We start from the raw sequence: 16840 nt of genomic DNA, 5'->3' as shown, positions 1-16840 counted from the left end.
AAATGCTTAGTAATCACACACACACACACATTTTCAGAACCGCTTGTCCCATATAGGGTCACGGGGAACCGGAGCCAACCCGGTAACACAGGGCGTAAGGCCGGAAGGGGAGGAGACACACCCAGGACGGGACGCCAGTCCGTCGCAAGGCACCCCAAGCGGGACTCGAACCCCAGACCCACTGGAGAGCAGGACTGTGGTCCAACCCACTGCGCCACCGCGCCCCCTGCTTAGTAATCACTTCTCCTCCAATACTGTGTGTTTCTTTCACTGTGACTTTGAAGTCCCATTGTTTGTACCTTCACATGTCATCACCTTCCTCATTCTTGACCTTTCTTTGGACGTTTCTCACACATGCGCTGATGTTCAGAAAGGTCAGTTTGTAGTTCCCAGCTCACCTGAACAGAATGTCTTTGCACTGTGGGAGGAAATTTTATGTACTTCGTTTTATTCACTAATTGTTGTTTGCACGCTTGACTTTTATGTTCTTGTCGTTCCTCTCCTCAGGCTCACAGAAGACTTCATTGTCACCCCTTTTGCTCAGGTGAAGCTGTTTTGCACACGGAGTCGGTGATCCGAGTCCCTCGGTTCTTGAGCCCTGAATTCCAGCTGGGTTTACCCCTGAGGACGACTCATCCAGCCTAGAGCATCGCTCACAATCACTCATCGGGCTCTCCTCTCTTTCCAGGTTCTGGCAAGTCTGCGATCTGTAAGGATCAACTTTGCCCTCCTCGCCAGCGTCTCATCACCTACGGTCAAGTTGGTGTCTCGCTTTTGGTGAAACCTGCCAATCTAAACTGTCACTGCAGTCAGTGAGAACCATGTTACCACCTCCTCTGTGACAGTCTGTGAGTGTGTGAGAGCGTGTTTGACAGAGTGTGTGTGAGTAGCATTGTGTCACTGAACTGTGAAAGTATGATTCTTTGTGTGGGCCTCAAAATAATATTGCGTTCCTCACAATGGCCAGTAAGTGGCGCTGTTCACATATCCCTGTTGTAACATGCAGGAGGTCTCCACTGGGAATGCAGCAAACCACTCCCAGGACAGTGCTCTCCGGTACGTTTAGTTCGATACCCTTTGCATTACTCACATTCACACTCGCACTCATCCACACACAAACATCAGCACAGTCATGTGACCTCACAGAGGAGACCTACCAGCAGCTGGCTCGCGAGACCTTGGAGGAGCTGGACTGGTGCTTGGACCAGCTGGAGACCATCCAAACGCACCGCTCCGTCAGCGACATGGCCTCGACCAAGGTGCAGATCTCACCTGTGCTGACTGATACTCGTACCGCAGCACCGACAACCACCATGTGAGAGTGTGTGACAACCCCCCAAATGTGACCTGCGGTCATCCTTCCACTGTGTGTGTTTTCTCACTCAGACTGCCCCCCCTCTGTGCGTAGCGTCACTTAGATTAACACCCAGCTGTGTGTGGTGCGTTTCCCGCTGCTGTCCAGCTGGACACTCTTTGTGCACTTTCTTAGAGATGCCCGCCGAGTGCTACCGTGTGTGGTGTCTCTCTCCGAGTCTCACTTCTGTAGGATGTGTGTCATGTCTCTCCATCTGCTCACCCCTGTGGTGTTTTTCCAAAACACCAACACTGATCCTGAACAATGTGAAGATTTGGTTGCCAGGGAAACTTTTTTTGTTGCCATGGAGACTGGTTATGAAATGCTGTGGGTCTGTGAGAATGAGCATGAACAATGGACTTCACAGGGCTGTGTGTGTGTATTTACTGTGAGAGAAAGAGCACAAAACAAACACACTCTCTCATCCTGATTGACTCCGCCCACAGTTTAAGCGGATGCTGAACCGAGAGCTCTCCCACCTGTCTGAGATGAGTCGCTCTGGAGTCCAGGTGTCCGAGGACATGTCCAGCACATTCCTTGGCGAGTGCAGCTGCTGCACTTGGACAAGGACTCCTGTGACACCAAGCCCCCCTGTGCCTGAAAGCTACTCGCCTGTCTGCTTATATTTACCCACTCAGACACACACCCTTTAATTTTTAAAGCAGCTAATATCTAATATCACGGCTAATATCTTCTGATCAGTTATATTTTTATACATATAGTTTTCTCTTTTTCTGAACACTGAATGCAACGAAAAGTAACTTTACTACAAATGCGTGACTTTCCAGAGATTCAATTGGTACTACCTCTGTGGATCATTCCGCCTGTGTTTCCTCTTCCTGTGGTGGCAACAAACGTTTGTTGACTGACTTCTGCACAAATAGATTTTTATGCTGCGTGGTTCAATGCTCCACTGAAAGTTTAAAAGATGAAGCTATAAAAAAAAAAAAAAAAAAACACACCTTACTGAAACTGGGTGTGTGTGTGTGTGTGTGTGACAACCTCTACTGACCCTACGTACCTGTACATGTGATTTCCCTCAGACAAGCAGAATGAGGTGGAACTCCTGCCCCCCAACCAGAAGGAGTAGAACTCAGCAGCATGTCAGACCAGTGGAGTTGGGGTTTTGCACCAAGACTCCAGGGCAACTCTGCCTCGATCTGGGGTCCAAACCAAGCATGAAAATGTGTTGGCCCAGGTGAGCTCCAACATTCATGTGTCACTACTAAATAACACACACAGGTAGGTGCTCATGCACAGTTATTCACAGAGACGGATACCACTACACGAGTACACACACAGGCACTGAGACGTATTAAGTCCAGTATCATATCATGACAGTACTACAGTGCATCCACCTGGAGGATAAGGTAGGTAGGTGTGTGTGTGTGTGTGTCAGACTTGGTGAGCACATTGAAATTAGAGAAAAATCAATTTATTGTGCTTTAACACAGAAACGAACAGTCTTCGGCTTCTGTGGGACTATTACATTCACTCTGTGACTCCTGTTTCTCACACTTGCATTATTCTTTCAAATTCCTCCTTCGCAGAAGGATAAAACATCTGCAGACTTCTCTTGTAACTTAAACTTGGCCCATCTTTCGTTGCACTACTTGCTGTGGCTGCACTGATGGAGGTGAAGCCGATGCGAGTCATCCGTGGCCGTCTGCTTATTGTGACTGTAGCGTCCGGACAGGAGTCCGACACGGACACGCGTTGCTATTACGTCCGAACATGGACGAAACGTAAAATGACCTCACGTGCAGTGTGATGTTAAAAGTGCACTGTGCGTACTGTAAAACACTCGGTGGAAGTGAAACAGGAAACACGAGACCAGGAAACACACAGTGTTTGAACTACGGCGAACAGTGAAACGCTACTCTGTGAGTGTGACCGCAACCCCGAGACGTGACGAAATACCGGACTGGAACACTGGACCAGGACTGGAGAACAAGAGGCAGGAACTGACAGGACGGGCACTCGGGACTGGAACATGAACACCTAGGAAACAGACTGAGGGAACAAGAGACTACGAATTGCCAAGAGAGCACAATAGAACCGCTGATTAAGAATCCGCAAGTAGTTCTGCTCCGCTGGCTCCTTTTATACCTCCGTGTCTTATGAGACTGTGAGGTGATACGTGAGCGTTACCTAGCGGCACCGAGTGGCGCCGCCTCTGACCAGGAGGGGCAGTGACCCCGTGGGACGTGACAGTGACACTTCCCTGTTTCATCATCCCCTTAGGTGATACTTGGAGTTTTTAAATAGTGGTGACAAGTTTCACTTTTCTAACTTCTCCAGGAACTGGGAAATCTGGATAAATGCAACTTCAACATTTTCACTGTGGCTCAGCTGTCCTGTAACCGGCCACTTAGCTGCATTATGTTTGCCATCTTCCAGGTAGGTGTGTGTGGAGATTTGCAAGATGACCAGTCAAAGGCAGGCCTCAAGTCAACTTGAATGGATGTCCATCTGCTCCAGCTACAATTTTATTTGTATCATTATTGATTTATTTTCTATTTTTCAATTGCCAGTTAGTTTTATCAGCATTTGCTTGTCTGTGCTGATGTACTTCATTTTATGTTCAATATATAAACTGACTCACTGTCAAAGTCAGTACTTCAGAGAGAGCAGGATGAGAAAGAGCTCCTTCAGACCTTTGGGATTGCAGTCATATGTTTCATTCCAACATCTTCAATGGACCTTGGCCAAGTTTACGTGGCTCTGTGGGTGTTTGCATGGCTGTGAGAAGGAAAGGGATGTCATGAAGACCTTCCGAATGCCAGAGGACACATTGATGGCTTGTGTGATGACCGTAGAGGACCACTACAACGCAAGTGTGTCCTACCACAACAGTCTGCGTGGAGCAGATGTTACGCAGTCCACTCATGCCCTGCGCTCCACGCCTGCCCTCAAAGTGAGCAAACATCTCATTAAATGTTAATATTCTAATGTTGGACAAAAACGCTTTCCAGCACCACACAACAGCAGTATGTGCCTTTACACAGCGAGCTCCTTTTTTATCTCACGAGTGTCCGGATGTGACGGGTGGACACCTTATTCTTCTATGGCTGTCTAGAGCACCACAGTAGGGACAATCCGCCGTGGACAATGATGTCCGCTATACCACCTGATGTTTTTTCTTTCGTGATCTCTGCTGGGGCAAACACTCTGCCTGCAGTCCATGCGGTATCACACACTTCTAGTTTTTTTCACTAGAGTCGTTAGCAGACCAATAACTTCTTATGAAGAACTGAAACACCCACCAGGAAGGACCTGTAGGCACATGCCATGTTGGTGCTTCTTTTAAAGAGGACCCCCTGAATGAACATGTGTGAATGTGTTTTGCTCTCTCTTTCTCTCCCCCCCCCCTTTGTTAGGCAGTCTTTACTGATCTCGAGATTCTCGCTGCTCTCTTTGCAGCTGCCATTCATGATATGGATCACCCTGGAGTCTCTAACCAGTTCCTCATCAACACTAGTGAGTCACTGCAGTAGAAAAGTGTAACTCTACAATGTGCATAAACAGAGCACAACAAATCAACGCAACAACAGTGCGATACTGGACTCTGGGCATGACTTTCTTGTAACACATACTGTAAATTACAAGCAAGGACTGCTGATAATACATCATATCAAACCAAAACTCTTGGTGAAGGCTTTAATCGCATCTGAAAAATGCGTGAGTCTAACAAACCACAGACTCCTGTCAAGAGGGTTACTTTGCTAAACTGAAGGATTCAGCCCCAAAGAAAGGAACCAGTGAAACTCCTGGGAATCAGAGTGCCGTCACTTTGGACTCGTAGTGGACTCACACTACTGAAAGATTGGTGGAATAGGGAATAAAGTAATGGACACCCAACTCATTTCACCAAAACACATAGCACAGAACCGAACAGCATATCATGTCTTAAGAGACCAACATCAACCCAGCAAAAGAGGGCAGAGGGCACTGACATGTTCATGAAAGCATTTGTAGATGCTGGTTTGGATTATCTTCTGGTTCAGTTAATTGAAAAACTAATTTTCTGCTCCCCGTGTAGGTCCTCGCAACTGGTATGTCTAAACACATGAGTCTGTTAGCCAATCTGAAAACAATGGTAGAGAATAAAAAGGTGACAAGTTGAGGAGTGCTGTTACTGGACCATTACACTCACCGCATAGAGGTAAGAATAGACCAGTAGACTGAGGACTACGGTAACCACAGAGAATGAGTATGGGCTTCTATGCTGTAACCTCTTGAGTGTGCTCTATGTGTGCATGGCACGTTTTGGCATCCCCTTCTTTGCAATGGGAGCTTTTTTTTTGTTTGTTTTCTGCTCCTCAGCTGCTAGCTGGTTCTTCCAGAGAGTTAGCTACAATTTTCCCTGTTATACTGTATTGTTTCTTGACTTGAAACTTTGTTCAGTGCTCTATGATGAGAATAGCACTCTATAAAAATACGTTGAATTGGACGGAATGGAACTGAATGAAACAACTTCAAAACTGTTATAAGACTGAAGTAAACATTCTGCTCTTGGTATGTGTATAAAAGTCATTCAGACATTTCATGTTTCTGTATTTATATATGTAAATCACAATAACTACTATGCTATGCTATTGTGCTATGCACAATACTACTATGGTCTTGTACGAGTGTGTGTCTGTATTAGGGTTAATGTGTATAAGGCTGTAATAACCACCGGGATCCTGTGGTGGGGTCTTACTGCAGGTACTGAGGATCATGGTGCACTGTGCAGACCTCAGCAATCCCACGAAGCCACTGGCTGTGTACCACCAGCGCACCGAACGTATCATGGAAAAATTCTTCAGACGGGGACAAGGAGAGCGAACATGGATATCAGTGCTATGTGTGATATCAGCATGGATATCAGTGCTATGTGTGATAGACACACCGCATCTGTGGAGAAGAGTCAGGTACAAACGGCGTCTGTGTGTGTAATTCAAATTGTTTAAATATTCAAGATCAAGGAGGGAAAAAGTATATGAACCTCTAGCAAGCACGGTAATTAAAGTCAGGGTTTCCAATTAGTGAGATGCCATTCAGGTATGTGTGTCTGAGGTGACCTGTTCTATTAAAGAATTCTTCAATTTGGCTACCTGGCCTCCGTAGCAGAGACCTGCTGAAGTGCAACATGACCAGATCAAAAAAGATTTCAGAGGACCTCAAAAGAAGAATTGTTGCAGCTCATAAAATAGGAATTGGCTACAGAAATATTTAAGAAAACCTGGGCCTCCATCAGTCCAGTCAGGCACAAATAGAAGTCCTGGGTGTGTGTCCCCAGCCTTACGCCCTGTGTTGCCGGGTTAGGCTCCGGCTCCCCGTGACCCCGTATGGGACAAGTGGCTCAGATGATGTGTGTCTTGTCAGTTAGGCATGCAGCATTATCACAGAAAATCGCTAACATGATGCGAAATGAATGATCTTGGTGTATTTTGTAGTGTCCGTCCGCTCCATGGAGCTACTACTAGAATCAAACTGGTGCGGGAGGCAGGCACTGCAGGATAAAAGGAACGTGCTCTTCTAATATTCGACGCGTACGTGATCATGTCTTTCACTAGCAGTCTTAACAAAGACGCTCCAGACAATACAAGACACGCAACTATGTACACACATGAACACTAACTAATATCAACTGTTTACACGACGGACGCTGGTACAACTGACTCCCCTCAGCTCAGTGCCGTTAACAGTATATCATCATCATCATGATGTGTTGCTTAGGATGCTCCCCCTCTGCTCTCTCTGGTACCAAGGCCGGGTTAACTTAATGTAAGCGGTGCAATGCACTTGTTGCAACGTGTCATGATGAATAGCAAAGCTCAAAATGTGAAGGCAAGACCAAAAGGCTCAGAGAAGCTAAGTCTGTTGAAATGAGTGAGAAAAATTTCTCAGTTTATAATAACTAGTTTTGCCACGTTGAGCAGAGGCAGCTCTGAATGGATTGAGGAGCACAGACACTGAGTCAAGTGGAAACACCAGTCAAGGCAGAATAAAACAGGGATAAGTTAATCGTAAATTAGTTAGTAGGTTAACGTTTTTTAGTTCTGTTTTGTGCTCTGCTTTTATCAGAAATTCTAATGTACTATGAAACCGGAGTACTACGAGTATTTTGTCTGTGTGATTAGCTCGGCTTTGAAAGCATAATTTCTGAATGCTGTAACGTGATTTCATAATCGCTCATCAGAGAAATATCACACTCGCTAGAAAATATTCCACCAGTGAATTAAGAAATAAGTTAATAAATTACTGAAAGTCTGTTCTCTCCTAAACTGGCATTTGTTGCATATTTCATATGTAAAATAATGAAAATTTGCGCTTAACATCTTCGCAAATAAGTCTGTGGTGATCTGAGCTGTGCCGCAGGCATATGTTCTGTGTAGACACAAGTTTTGGTCATTATTAGACAACTACATTTTCTTCACCAACAGGCTTGCCATTTAGCTAATTCCTGTTCATTTTTGATTTATTTTAACTACAGGTTTTTCTCATGTCTGATCTTGGTGTGGTGTGGAACAGAACTTAACTTTTTGGGGACCCCATATTGTTTTGGTAAGTGCATTTAACAAACACTTAAAAGCTATACTGATGGCAGCAGTATTTCAGCAGTCATTCAGTGTAAACAATGATTTAAACCACAACTACATAGATCTGCAACAGCTAATTGTGTGGTATCCATTTTTTTCTTTCTTTACTGGTACCATGGTTATGGTATGGTAAATGACCATACAAAAAAGCTAAGCTGAAGAGAAAATATATAGGGGAGAAGGAGGAGCTTGACACCAGTAGGTCGTCATCTTATAATTCACATTGAAGACCTGTTACATTCATGCTGAAAAAAGTACTGGTACACATTTCTTTCACTTTCTTCATCTTTCAGCTTCTTGCTAGATGTGGTTCTGTGTCTTTGGTTTTCCTCTAGTATAATAATGACTAATTGCAGCACAGAGTCAACCTGCCGCAGGTCATGTGTCGACAGCCTAACTCTTCATGTTTTCAGTGAACTGTTGGGATTTTAGTTCTGTTTACTCAGCATCATGTGAGATTCCATCATGGCCAAAAGTATATGTTACACTGAACAGATTGTATTTATTTCACCGCGTACGGCTTTATGTAATCAAAGGTGATGCGGATATCCGTGCCCCAGAGATCATCACTAATGTTTCATTTTTTTGTCCCTTTTCTCTCTTGTTGTTTGTCTAGTTTATGTGGCAGTGTAAAGACTGTGGCACTGAAGTGTCCAGGGCTTAGGCGATCAGAACTTCTTAAACATTGCAGACTAAAACGTGGTCATTTCGGAAAAGGCCATCGTATTAAATGTGTATATCCTCATTGTCCATGTATTTATAAGACTTGGAATTCACTCTTGACACACTTGTCGAGGAATCATGCCAATACCTTAATGCACTCTGATATAGTTACGACATTCTCCTGTCATGCATGTGGCCGTAGTGAATTTGGAACGGAACGTGACTATTTTTGTGCACATAAGTCATCATCTGAAAAACAATGAGACAGTCACTTGTATGTTTAAAGGCTGTCAATACATTTACATTAGTTCGCTTAGCAGACGCTTTTCTCCAAAGCGACTTACAACGAACATTATGTAGTGTACTAGCCCACACACCTTATTCACCAAGGTGACTGCACTGCTAGATAAACTACTTACAAGGAGCTACTCATCCATGCATCAGTGAAACACACTCACTCTGTGATACTCACGTTCAAGTCGCATAAAAGTCGGAAGCACAGCTTACGTTACATTAACCGTAAAAGAACAGCAGTCCTCAAAGCACTTTGCATCTAGTTAGGTGAGGATGATGGACCTCTTGTTCAGGAGTATGTGATAAGTCAGTGTCACATGTACTGTTTTCTATTCAAGAAAATGTTTTATGATTTAATGTCACTTGCCCACTAATCATTACAAGCTGTTGTGTCAGCACCAATAACTTTGGTTCAAAACTCTTGAATAGGTAGAAAAAATAGCTTTCACAATGTTATAAAAAGAGGTGCTTCTGTTATTTAGCCGAGCTTCATTGATATAAGTGTGGTCAAAATAATAGAAACGCATGTCAGTAAATCCAATATAATTTAACAGCACCACGAACTGCAGCCTCCAAAATTACGATACAGCTGAATTACCACCTCTTTGAAAGTTTGAATAAAATTTAAACATTATAACCATAATGAAAGTAGTATTTCATAACCATTGTATAAAAACTGCATTGCTTTTAGCTAATTGTACCGAAGAAACTGACAACTGAGTGTATATATAAGGCTTTGATAGACACATAATACTTGTTAGTAGGAGACATTCTTTATCAGTTCGGCTCTGCAAAAAAGACTTGATAGGAAGAGATATACACAATATCACCAGAGTTATCATTAGGGGTTGATAGGTATGTGAGCAAGTGTATGTAATTAACATTAAAATAATTGCATGAATACATGCTTTCTTTTTTCTCCTGTTATATTAAATCTACAGGACATTAATGGAGATGACATCCTAAGAGACCTGCAAAAATCTACAACCGGCATATATGTCGTCAACAAGGAGGGTGCAGAAACTGGACATTATGATGATATTGGCGTTTGTTGAAGGAGCTGTCGTTCTGGAGAACACTGGATCTGTACCCTGAGCTTCTGCAATGATGCTTGGAGTCATCTATGCACTGAACATGGCTTACCCCAAACATCTGAAGTATTACTATGAATTTATTCAAAAAGTGCTCTTTCGGATGGATAGTGAAAAATGGTCCCCCAAAATCCTTGATTTAAAGAACAAAATCAGTGCTGGACTGTAAGATTCTGTCAGCCGCACCCTGTAAAGCTGCAGTGGTATTTATGTTTTTTTGCTGGGGGGTGAGAGAGAACATATACAATGATGTGAAATGCAGTTTCAGAAGATCTTGTAAACTGAAGAACAAATTGGAAAAAAATGAATATTTAAAGGTGTCCTAGGGATTTTGAGGACTATTCATTAGAAATCTATTAGAAATTCATTAGAATTTGTGCTGTTTCTGTTGGTAGTGGTCAGGAATGGTGCTGTTACTTCTTATTAATGCTACTGGTACATTTTGTTTTAAGATCTTAAGCCAATCAAGGGTTGAGAAAGTGACTTGCATTACAGGCACTCTTGTTTCTGAGAACAAAATTTGTGTTAGGTCTGGTCACGGTTCATGACTGACAAAAGCTTTCAGATTTGTCAGCGAGTAATTTATTTTTATGTTTCCGTTGCTTAGTAGAATCTGAGCATCATATTTCGTTTTTCTCCACTGTAAAAGATTCTTCTTTTATTTTCTATAGAAGCTTTTATGTAAGTCAGCTAAGGGTTTCAGTTCATGCAAGTGATACTTGTCGAAGAAATTATACTGTATGTTTTCTGCAGTCTTGGTTTATTAGATTTCACTCTGACAGATGTTTCTGAATTGCTTCATTCAAGTGCCACAAAGTCACAGTTGTTAAAATATACTGTCTCTTTTATTTGTCTGAATATTTAGTCTATTGAAAGTTAAGCTAATAATGGCTAGAAATGTTTAATTAGATGTAAAAATGTAAAAATCTAACAATTGATTTGAATTAGAGTAAACTGAACTTAAAATGGGGGGGCACAGTGGCGCAGTGGGTTGGACCAGGTCCTGTTCTCCAGTGGGTCTGGGGTTCAAGTCCCGCTTGGGGTGCCTTGCGGCGGACTGGCGTACCGTCCTAGGTGTGTCCCTTACGCCCTGCGTTGCCGAGTAGGCTCCGGTTCCCTGCGACCCCTTATGGGACAAGCGGTTCAGACAGTGTGTGTGTGTGTGTGTGTGTGTGTGTGTACTTAAAATGGTTAAGCTGAAAATACAAATAGAACAGAGAAGATATTACTTAAAAACATTAAGTACAGTCAACTTGAAAATGTCTGGACTTAAACATGTTTATTTCGTGCATCCCTTTGATATAATAAAATTGAGTAAATTCAAAATATCATTTTTTTTTTAGTGTATTTACAACACGGGGGAGTGGTGCCTCAGCGGGCTTGTCCGGGTCCGATGAGTAAATATAAAGCGGTCGAGTGCAGAGGCTACACTGTAGTTGCCATGTACTGTACTGTGTATTATAAATATACTGAAAGGTATACATGTTAAAATTTCATGGAAAAAATGTGAACTTTTTTTTTTAAAGAAAATCCATTTACAGCACGCCGGGGGTGTGGTGCCTCAGTGGGCTTGGCCGGTCCGATGAGTACGAGTTCCGAAGCGGTCGAGTGCCGAGGCTCCACTGTAATTTTCCATGTACTGTACTATGTATTATAAATAAACTGCAATGTATACACGTTAAAATTCTTGGAAAAAATGTGAACTTCTTTTAAAAAAAAAATTCATTTACAGCATGAGGGGATGTGGTGCCTAGGTGGGCTTGGCCGGTCCGATGAGTAGAAGTTTAGAAGCGCTCGAGTGAAGAGGCTTCACTGTACTTACCATGCACTGTACTGTGTATTATAAATATACCGCAATGTATACACGTTAAAGTTCTTAGAAAAAATGTGAACTTTCAGCAGGGAGCTAGGGTTAGGGCTGGAGGTCAGGTTAAGGCCAGAGCCTCGGCTATTGCTGGAGGTAGGGTTAAGGCTGGAGCTACGGTTATGGTTAGAGAATGGTAAGTGTTGGAGCCCGGCTAATGGTTTCAGATTTTTGCGGGGCCGGCGCTGTGGCTTGCGCAGCAGCCGGATTTCGGCTGGGAGCTAGGGTTAGGGCTGGAGGTCGGGTTAAGGCCGGAGCCTGGGCTATGGCTGGAGGTAGGGTTAAGGCTGGAGCTACGGTTAGGGTTCGTGCTGGGGCAAGTGTTGGAGCCCGGCTAAGGGTTTCGGCTCTTTGCGGGGCCGGCGCTGTGGCTTGCGCAGCAGCCGGATTTCAGCTGGGAGCTAGGGTTAAGTTTGGAGGTCGGGTTAAGGCCGGAGCCTGGGCTGTTGCTGGAGGTAGGGTTAAGGCTGGAGCTAGGGTTAGAGAATGGTAAGTGTTGGAGCCCGGCTAAGGGTTTCGGCTTTTTGCGGGGCCGGCGCTGTGGCTTGCGCAGCAGCCGGATTTCAGCTGGGAGCTAGGGTTAAGTCTGGAGGTCGGGTTAAGGCTGGAGCCTGGGCAATGGCTGGAGGTAGGGTTAAGGCTGGAGCTAGGGTTAGGGTTCGGGCTGGGGCAAGTGCTGGAGCCTGGCTAAGGGTTTCGGCTTTTTGCGGGGCCGGCGCTGTGTCTTGCGCAGCAGCCGGATTTCAGCTGGGAGCTAGGGTTAAGTTTGGAGGTCGGGTTAAGGCCGGAGCCTGGGCTATATCTGGAGGTAGGGTTACAGCCGGAGCTAGGGTTAGGGTTCGGGCTGGGGCAAGTGCTGGAGCCCGGCTAATGGTTTCATCTTTTTGCGGGGCCGGTGCTGTGGTGTGCGCAGCAGCCAGAGTTCAGCTGGGTGTTATTGTTAGGGCTGGAGATAGGGTCAAGGCTGGGGCGTGGGCTATGGCTGGAGGTCGGGTTAAGGCTGGAGCCTGGGCTATGGCTGGAGGTCGGGTTAAGGCTGGAGCCTGGGCTATGGCTGGAGGTAGGGTTAAGGCTGGAGCTAGGGTTAGGGTTAGAGAATGGTAAGTGCTGGAGCCCGGCTAAGGGTTTCGGCTTGTTGCGGGGCCAGCGCTGTGTCTTGTGCAGCAGCCGGATTTCGGCTGGGAGCTCGGGTTAGGGCTGGAGGTCGGGTTAAGGCTGGAGCCTGGGCTATGCCTGGAGGTAGGGTTAAGGCTGGAGCTAGGGTTAGGGTTAGAGAATGGTAAGTGCTGGAGCCCGGCTAAGGGTTTCGGCTTTTTGCGGGGCCGGCGCTGTGTCTTGCACAGCAGCCGGATTTCAGCTGGGAGCTAGGGTAAGGGCTGGAGGTCGGGTTAAGGCTGGAGCCTGGGCTATGGCTGGAGGTAGGGTTAAGGCTGGAGCTAGGGTTAGGGTTAGAGAATGGTAAGTGCTGGAGCCCGGCTAAGGGTTTCGGCTTTTTGCGGGGCCGGCGCTGTGTCTTGCGCAGCAGGGGGATTTCGGCTGGGAGCTAGGTTTCGGGCTGGAGGTCGGGTTAAGGCTGGAGCCTGGGCTATGGCTCTAGGTAGGGTTAAGGCTGGAGCTAGGGTTAGGGTTCGGGCTGGGGCAACTGCTGGAGCCCGGCTAAGGGTTTCGACTTCTTGCGGGGCCGGCGCTGTGGCTTGCAGAGCAGCCGGATTTCAGCTGGGTGCTAGGGTTAGGGCTGGAGGTCGGGTTAAGGCTGGAGCCTGGGATATGGCTGGAGGTAGGGTTAAGGCTGGAGCTAGGGTTAGGGTTAGAGAATGGTAAGTGCTGGAGCCCAGCTAAGGGTTTCGGCTTCTTGCAGGGCCGGCGCTGTGTCTTGCGCAGCAGCCGGATTTCAGCTGGGAGCTAGGTTTCGGGCTGGAGGTCGGGTTAAGGCTGGAGCCTGGGCTATGGCTGGAGGTAGGGTTAAGGCTGGAGCTAGGGTTAGGGTTCGGGCTGGGGCAACTGCTGGAGCCCGGCTAAGGGTTTCGGCTTTTTGCGGGGCCGGCGCTGTGGCTTGCACAGCAGCCGGATTTCAGCTGGGTGCTAGGTTTCGGGCTTTAGGTCGATTTAAGGCTGGAGCCTGGGCTATGGCTGGAGGTAGGGTTAAGGCTGGAGCTAGGGTTAGGGTTCGGGCTGGGGCAACTGCTGGAGCCCGGCTAAGGGTTTCGACTTCTTGCGGGGCCGGCGCTGTGGCTTGCAGAGCAGCCGGATTTCAGCTGGGTGCTAGGGTTAGGGCTGGAGGTCGGGTCATGGCTGGAGCCTGGGATATGGCTGGAGCTAGTGTTAGGGTTAGAGAATGGCAAGTGCTGGAGCCTGGCTAAGGGTTTCGACTTCTTGCGGGCCCGGCGCTGTGGCTTGCGCAGCAGCCGGATTTCAGCTGGGAGCTAGGGTAAGGGCTGGAGGTCGGGTTAAGGCTGGAGTCTGGGATATGGCTGGAGGTAGGGTTAAGGCTGGAGCTAGGGTTAGGGTTAGAGAATGGTAAGTGCCGGAGCCCGGCTAAGGGTTTCGGCTTTTTGCAGGGCCGGCGCTGTGTCTTGCGCAGCAGCCGGATTTCAGCTGGGAGCGAGGTTTCGGGCTGGAGGTCGGGTTAAGGCTGGAGCCTGGGCTATGGCTGGAGGTAGGGTTAAGGCTGGAGCTAGGGTTAGGGTTAGAGAATGGTAAGTGCTGGAGCCCGGCTAAGGGTTTCGATTTCTTGCGGGGCCGACGCTGTGTCTTGCGCAGCAGCCGGATTTCGGCTGGGTGCTAGGGTTAGGGCTGGAGGTCGGGTTAAGGCTGGAGCCTGGGCTATGGCTGGAGGTAGGGTTAAGGCTGGAGCTAGGGTTAGGGTTAGAGAATGGTAAGTGCTGGAGCCCGGCTAAGGGTTTCGGCTTTTGCGGGGCCGGCGCTGTGTCTTGCACAGCAGCCGGATTTCAGCTGGGAGCTAGGTTTCGGGCTGGAGGTCGGGTTAAGGCTGGAGCCTGGGCTATGGCTGGAGGTAGGGTTAAGGCTGGAGCTAGGGTTAGGGTTAGAGAATGGTAAGTGCTGGAGCCCGGCTAAGGGTTTCGGCTTGTTGCGGGGCCAGCGCTGTGTCTTGTGCAGCAGCCGGATTTCGGCTGGGAGCTAGGGTTAGGGCTGGAGGTCGGGTTAAGGCTGGAGCCTGGGCTATGCTGGAGGTAGGGTTAAGGCTGGAGCTAGGGTTAGGGTTAGAGAATGGTAAGTGCTGGAGCCCGGCTAAGGGTTTCGGCTTTTTGCGGGGCCGGCGCTGTGTCTTGCACAGCAGCCGGATTTCAGCTGGGAGCTAGGGTAAGGGCTGGAGGTCGGGTTAAGGCTGGAGCCTGGGCTATGGCTGGAGGTAGGGTTAAGGCTGGAGCTAGGGTTAGGGTTAGAGAATGGTAAGTGCTGGAGCCCGGCTAAGGGTTTCGGCTTATTGCGGGGCCGGCGCTGTGTCTTGCGCAGCAGGGGGATTTCGGCTGGGAGCTAGGTTTCGGGCTGGAGGTCGGGTTAAGGCTGGAGCCTGGGCTATGGCTCTAGGTAGGGTTAAGGCTGGAGCTAGGGTTAGGGTTCGGGCTGGGGCAACTGCTGGAGCCCGGCTAAGGGTTTCGACTTCTTGCGGGGCCGGCGCTGTGGCTTGCAGAGCAGCCGGATTTCAGCTGGGTGCTAGGGTTAGGGCTGGAGGTCGGGTTAAGGCTGGAGCCTGGGATATGGCTGGAGGTAGGGTTAAGGCTGGAGCTAGGGTTAGGGTTAGAGAATGGTAAGTGCTGGAGCCCAGCTAAGGGTTTCGGCTTCTTGCGGGGCCGGCGCTGTGTCTTGCGCAGCAGCCGGATTTCAGCTGGGAGCTAGGTTTCGGGCTGGAGGTCGGGTTAAGGCTGGAGCCTGGGCTATGGCTGGAGGTAGGGTTAAGGCTGGAGCTAGGGTTAGGGTTAGAGAATGGTAAGTGCTGGAGCCCGGCTAAGGGTTTCGGCTTATTGCGGGGCCGGCGCTGTGTCTTGCACAGCAGCCGGATTTCAGCTGGGAGCTAGGTTTCGGGCTTTAGGTCGATTTAAGGCTGGAGCCTGGGCTATGGCTGGAGGTAGGGTTAAGGCTGGAGCTAGGGTTAGGGTTCGGGCTGGGGCAAGTGCTGGAGCCCGGCTAAGGGTTTCGACTTCTTGCGGGGCCGGCGCTGTGGCTTGCGCAGCAGCCGGATTTCAGCTGGGTGCTAGGGTTAGGGCTGGAGGTCGGGTTAAGGCTGGAGCCTGGGCTATGGCTGGAGGTAGGGTTAAGGCTGGAGCTAGGGTTAGGGTTAGAGAATGGTAAGTGCTGGAGCCCTGGCTAAGGGTTTCGACTTCTTGCGGGGCCGGCGCTGTGTCTTGCGCAGCAGCCGGATTTCAGCTGGGAGCTAGGGTTAGGGCTGGAGTTCGGGTTAAGGCTGGAGCCTGGGCTATGGCTGGAGGTAGGGTTAAGGCTGGAGCTAGGGTTAGGGTTAGAGAATGGTAAGTGCCGGAGCCCGGCTAAGGGTTTCGGCTTTTTGCGGGCCGGCGCTGTGTCTTGCGCAGCAGCCGGATTTCAGCTGGGAGCTAGGTTTCGGGCTGGAGGTCGGGTTAAGGCTGGAGCCTGGGCTATGGCTGGAGGTAGGGTTAAGGCTGGAGCTAGGGTTAGGGTTAGAGAATGGTAAGTGCTGGAGCCCGGCTAAGGGTTTCGATTTCTTGCGGGGCCGGCGCTGTGTCTTGCGCAGCAGCCGGATTTCGGCTGGGAGCTAGGGTTAGGGCTGGAGGTCGGGTTAAGGCTGGAGCCTGGGCTATGGCTGGAGGTAGGGTTAAGGCTGGAGCTAGGGTTAGGGTTAGAGAATGGTAAGTGCTGGAGCCCGGCTAAGGGTTTCGGCTTATTGCGGGGCCGGCGCTGTGTCTTGCGCAGCAGCCGGATTTCAGCTGGGAGCTAGGTTTCGGGCTGGAGGTCGGGTTAAGGCTGGAGCCTGGGCTATGGCTGGAGGTAG

At 48.2% G+C, this 16840-nt stretch overlaps 1 pseudogene; it reads left to right on the top strand.

The window, feature by feature from the left end:
- Window positions 1-229: 229 nt before the first annotated feature.
- LOC108931507 (cAMP-specific 3',5'-cyclic phosphodiesterase 4B-like) lies at window positions 230-10236 on the top strand (annotated as a pseudogene).
- The last annotated feature ends 6604 nt before the right edge of the window (window positions 10237-16840 follow it).

The sequence above is a fragment of the Scleropages formosus genome, chromosome 12, assembly GCF_900964775.1.
Source record: "Scleropages formosus chromosome 12, fSclFor1.1, whole genome shotgun sequence".
NCBI lineage: Eukaryota > Metazoa > Chordata > Actinopteri > Osteoglossiformes > Osteoglossidae > Scleropages > Scleropages formosus.
The sequence above is the reverse complement of the archived record's forward strand: the minus strand, read 5'-3'. Positions and strand labels throughout refer to the sequence as shown.